General features: G+C 43.6%; 1 pseudogene; it reads left to right on the top strand.

Annotated features, from left to right (window-relative positions):
• Positions 1 to 2,390: 2,390 nt before the first annotated feature.
• Positions 2,391 to 3,169, top strand: LOC136947687 (putative nuclease HARBI1; annotated as a pseudogene).
• Positions 3,170 to 6,004: the final 2,835 nt, after the last annotated feature.

The raw sequence follows: 6,004 nt of genomic DNA, 5'->3' as shown, positions 1-6,004 counted from the left end.
ATAGGAAATATAGTCATTGACAAGATTAGAAATAATGATTTTTAATTGAAATAATAATTGTGTCCTTCAAACTTTGCTTTCGTCAAAGAATCCTCCATTTGCAGCAATTACAGCCTTGCAGACCTTTGGCATTCTAGTTGTCAATTTGTTGAGGTAATCTGAAAAGATTTCACCCCATGCTTCCTGAAGCACCTCCCACAAGTTGGGTTGGCTTGATGGGCACTTCTTACGTACCATACGGTCAAGCTGCTCCCACAACAGCTCAATAGGGTTGAGATCCGGTGACTGTGCTGGCCACTCCATTATAGACAGAATACCAGCTGACTGCTTCTTCCCTAAATAGTTCTTGCATAGTTTGGAGCTGTGCTTTGGGTCATTGTCCTGTTGTAGGAGGAAATTGGCTCCAATCAAGCGCCGTCCACAGGGTATGGCATGGTGTTGCAAAATGAAGTGATAGCCTTCCTTCTTCAAGGTCCCTTTTACCCTGTACAAATCTCCCACTTTACCACCACCAAAGCACCCCCAGACCATCACATTGCCTCCACCATGCTTGACAGATGGCGTCAAGCACTCCTCCAGCATCTTTTCATTTGGTCTGCGTCTCACGAATGTTCTTCTTTGTGATCCGAACACCTCATACTTAGATTTGTCTGTCGATAACACTTTTTTCCAATCTTCCTCTGTCCGGTGTCTGTGTTCTTTTGCCCATCTTAATTTTTTCTTTTTATTGGCCAGTCTGAGATGGCTTTTTCTTTGCAACTCTGCCTAGAAGGCCAGCATCCCGGAGTCACCTCTTCACTGTTGACGTTGAGACTGGTGTTTTGCGGGTACTATTTAATGAAGCTGCCAGTTGAGGACCTGTGAGGCGTCTGTTTCTCAAACTAGACACTCTAATGTATTTGTCCTCTTGCTCAGTTGTGCACCGGGGCCTCCCACTCCTCTTTTTATTCTGGTTACAGCCAGTTTGCGCTGTTCTGTGAAGAGAGTAGTACACAGCGTTGTACGAGATCTTCAGTTTCTTGGCAATTTCTCGCATGGAATAGCCTTAATTTCTCAGAACAAGAATAGACTGACGAGTTTCAGAAGAAGGTTATTTGTTTCTGTCCATTTTGAGCCTGTAATCAAACCCACAATTGCTGATGCTCCAGATACTCAACTAGTGTAAAGAAGGCCAGTTTTCAGCTGTGCTAACATAATTGCAAAAGGGTTTTCTAATGATCAATTAGCCTTTTAAAATGATAAACTTGGATTAGCAAACACAACGTGTCATTGCAACACAGGACTGATGGTTGCCGATAATGGGCCTCTGTACGCCTATGTAGATATTCCATTACAAATCAGCCGTTTCCAGCTACAATAGTCATTTACAACATTAACAATGTCTACACTGTATTTCTGATCAATTTGATGTTATTTTAATGGACAAAAAAATTGCTTTTCTTTCGAAAACAAGGAAATTTCTAAGTGACCCCAAACTTTTGAACGGTAGTGTACATTAAACTACAAATAACTTGGTTCGATATTTAACCTTGTATTATTCTCCACTACCCAGTTACACAATCCTTAACAGCTGAAAAGACACCAAATGAATATGAAGCAGCTGTACACTGTTCCATTTGAAAGAAATGGTGAAAGAGTGAAGGAGGTGCGCTACCAGTATGTACAGGTAAAACATGTATGAGCATGCAGCAACTGTACCAGCTGTGTAAATTTCCTTGTAATTTTGCCTTACCTTCACAGCCTAGCCTCATGTAGGCTAGTAGTTGCAATGAAATTCTCAATTATCTTTGTCAGAAGTAGCCTACTTCTTTGCAGTCCACATACACACCATTTGGACAGATTTGTAATGTTTTATTTCCTTATGTCCCTAGATTTCAATTAGTTTTAAGAATTATCTACTGAAATCATAGGCATCATCTGCTTGAATTCACAGTAATAGGCATACCTTGACTGACTGTACTTTTACACACATCTCTGTTGTAGTTAAGTTTAGCCTGATACAGGAATCAATAAGCAATGGAACACAGGCATATTAATTATTGTTACAAACATTCATCAATTCTAATATAAATCACAAAAGGCAATAAAAAACTACAAAACCTCAATGACAACATTTTATTGATTAAATGACTTGCATATTAATATATTTATGTAATCTTCCCCTCCCTACACACTCTACAGCAGCCACTCAGCCCCAGGCGGCGCTGCCAGATAAATCTTTCAATGCCACTGCTGACATTGCATTTTGATGGCCACAGTGACCTGAGGGTGGACTTCAGGACTTCAGTCCTTCAATGCCCTCATGGCTGTGCTGGGCACTGACTGACCACGGTTGGGGCCCCGAGATCTCCTGCCTAGTTTTTCTTTTCTGGCTTGCCAGGGCCTTCGACATGCCCCAAGCCTCCGTTCACTGGGTGGTGCACAGGGTGAGTGCGCAGATTGCCGCGCTCTTGACCACAGTTGTCCGGCATCCAACTGCAGAGGAACTCCCACGCCTAGGTGCCCGCTTCGCCCGTCTCACTGGGTCAGCAGCCTTCAGCAGAGTGGTGGGGGCTATTACAGGGTGAAGCCCCCAGCGGAGGATGCTGCCTGTTATTTTAACAGAAAGCTGTTCCACTCCATCCAGCTGCAGGCCATCTGTGATGACCGATGCAAATTCATTGATGTGTTTGTGGGCTACACAGGGTCAGTGCACGACGCCAGGGTCCTGGGAAACAGCCCCATCTACTGTGAGCATTCCTACCCTCCACCAAGATACTGTATCCTTGGGGATGGTGGCTACCCCTGCCTGTCCCAACCCATCTGCCTCATGACCCCCTTCAGGCAGCCTGTCCGCAACCACCTCCAAGCACGCTACAACTGCTGCCTGTCAAAGGCGAGGTGTGTTGTGGAGAGGTCCTTCGGGATACTGAAGACGCGATGGCGGTCCATTTTTTTCAAGGCTCTGAAGGTGGATGTGAAGTTTGTGCCAGAGGTCATTGTGTGCTGCACTGTGCTCCACAACATCTGCCTCACCAACGGTGACCTGCTGGAGCCAGATGCAGATGTGGGGAGGGCAGCAGCTGACCAGCCAGCACAAGAACCAGCACCTCCAGGAAACGTCTCTGGGGCAGAGAACCGAAACACGATAGCCATTCAGTGCTACGCTCCAGACCACGATTACATTTAAATGGAAATTAAATGTTTATAGGGGGATCTGAACACCCAGAATTCCCCTATAATTGGCAAACAATCTATGAGTGTAATTATTTCATAATAATTCTTTACCTATTTTTGGGGGTCAAAATTCCTTTAAAACGCCACACATTTTTGTCCTAGAGACCACCACAGAAACCTTGAACCCTTTACTTTTCAAATGTATGTTTGAAACTAAAATATAAATAAGCATTTTATAAGAAGAATATAACTAAACCCTTGCACATTTCAGTCTTTGACTGAGGTTTGAGCTCCTAACAGCCCGCCCATTAGCAAATGACAGCTACTCATATGATAAGGGTATGGTAATTCAGTGATCACTATTGACGTCCTCGAAAAGTCAAACAGGCCTCAGTCCCCTAAGGGTTAAGTGTTAGTAAACAGATATGTACATAAATCTGAAGTAACCAAGGTTTATTCATTTTTATGAGCGCTAAACTTCTCCAGAAGGGTGAGGAGGCGCTCCTCGGGCGGCTGCCTCCCTCTCTCTCCGCTCCTCTCTGGCGACTGTCTCCCACTCTATCCTCTCCTCACTCTCTCTTAGAAGATTAAATCTCCTCTCTTTCCACCGTCTCCCTGTGGCGACTGTCTTCCCTCTCCAGGTCCTCTCAATACCGCCTCTCCTCCTTCTCAGCTGCCTCCCTCGCCTCTCTCTCCCTGGCCTCCAAACCCCCAAGCCCTTTTTCCTTTATGAAGACCCTGGTGAAAACATATGCTGCTTTAACATCTAGCCTCAACCCCACCCCTGACACAGTAATGACCACATCGGACCACACTGATCATTGTAAGGTTAGCAACGAAGGCAACCATTTACAGTAAAGCCCTTTGACTAATAGCGTATGAGTAATTTTACTTACTCATATCCCATCACTGAGGCGTTCCTCTTCCCTGTGAAGAGGGTTTTATTAGAGGAACGCCAAGGGATTAGCTAGGGCCCTCGTGTCCTCGTCTGTCCCTAAACATGTGAAATACCACAACATTTAAAAAAAACACAACCGACGATTGAAAAGCTACAATTATTTCTAGAATGACAAATGGCGGATCCTAGCTTAGATAGCTATCGTAACGGTATTAATTATCGGACGACGTGTGTTACGGGCAAACGTTCGCGTTATGAAGTTAACCCATTAATAAACTGATCATATCGATTGTTAATCCATTATTAAACTTAGCACTTGATTGTTTAACAGAACAGCCGTTGTTTGACACATAGCTATGTGTTGGTGGAGTGAATGGTTTATAATGTACCGACAGTTAGTATAAATGTAAATATTAACCAGCTAGCTTAGCAGAACTGCCATGTAGATCCAATGTAAATCCAATGGCATCTAATGCTACCTAGCTAGTAAAGAATGTATAATACATTACAACACATATTCTAGAACTGTAATCACCAGCTGCATATCAGGCACGGCACTAACTATGATCCCAGTTATTTATATGTGTGGCATTTTAATCACTGAATGCATCACGGGCACTGTGCACGAGTGAATATAACAACAGGATTTATGAAGGAGGCATGTCTTAAAGTTATGTATTGTGCTTATTAAAGTTATGCATTGTGCTTATTAAAGTTATGAAACTTAGAAGTGTGCTCAGGCTTAAACATTGGGTCTCACACTGAGTGTGGGAAGCAGGCTGTTCTTTGTGTCTCTATCTTTTCATTTTCAGAAACATCCTTGAATCTGGGTGGAGATGGCACCCGAGCAGGTGGGACGCGGAGGCAAGAACAACTCCCTGATGCACGAGAGAACAAGCTCAACCCTCTTTTCATCTTTCTGTTTTAATTGCACTGTATATTATATGCTGGGGCAGGGAAAGATAGCCAGTTGGACTTCGTGAACCAGCCCAAACTCTGTTGCGGGTAGGGAAACGTAGACAGCCCCAGAGCTCTGTACTTGTTGATTTCCAACTGCTGCATTAAAGCTGATATTATGGGACCTCTGCGACTCCAGACCACTCTTTCTAGAACACAGATTTGTGTCATTGAATACTGTCATTACATATTGGAATAGACACATAGATTTTGAATCCTTCACTAGGTATGCTAACTGTCGATATACATCGTTAACTCCACCAAATACTCATGTCGCTGGCTTTAATCTGAGAATGGCTAGTAGAGCTAGTACATTTTATATCAGTACAGTGTTTAATTACCGCTGATACTTACATTTACGGTCTGTAGCTTTGTGAGCTACTGCCACCGAGACTTCGATTTCGCCCACCATTATTTTAAAAATGAAATGAAAAGCAAAGGGCTCCTCCTCTTCCGCTACGTAGCCAAGATGGCGCCCGTTTAGTGCGAGTAGTGTCCATCGTTTACTGTTTGCAGTGCGCCATCCGGGTACTTTCAGTGCCCTGATTTCTGCTGGTTTTGTGAGTGTAAGTGCCCTAAGCACTGAAAGTCAGTGCTCGAAGTGCTCGAAGTGCACAAGTGCGCGGTAGTAGACACAGCCAAGGTCATTGACACAGATATTTACTTGAGAGATGAACTAAGGATTTTGAGCAAGAGACTGGCTTTTGCAGGTAATCCATGGTGTTTTGCTATTTGTACGAATTGTTTTGAGAAATGCACTTATTGTTTTGAGAATTTCAATTCTGATCTGAGAAATGTACCAAGCGACTGATAAAAACTGTAAATGATAGATATTGACAGCAAATAAAGGGCTGGATATGCAAATAAGTTTGCACACCTCCCAAAATTTTAAGGGACATAGGCGGGAAGATGGTAAGCCACTGTACAATTAACCCCTCCCACCGGTTACTCGCTTTGACAAGCTAACCAAAGTAAGAGAAAACATGGCAGCCA

This window comes from Osmerus mordax, chromosome 8 (assembly GCF_038355195.1).
Source record: "Osmerus mordax isolate fOsmMor3 chromosome 8, fOsmMor3.pri, whole genome shotgun sequence".
Classification (NCBI taxonomy): Eukaryota; Metazoa; Chordata; class Actinopteri; order Osmeriformes; family Osmeridae; genus Osmerus; species Osmerus mordax.
The sequence above is the reverse complement of the archived record's forward strand: the minus strand, read 5'-3'. Positions and strand labels throughout refer to the sequence as shown.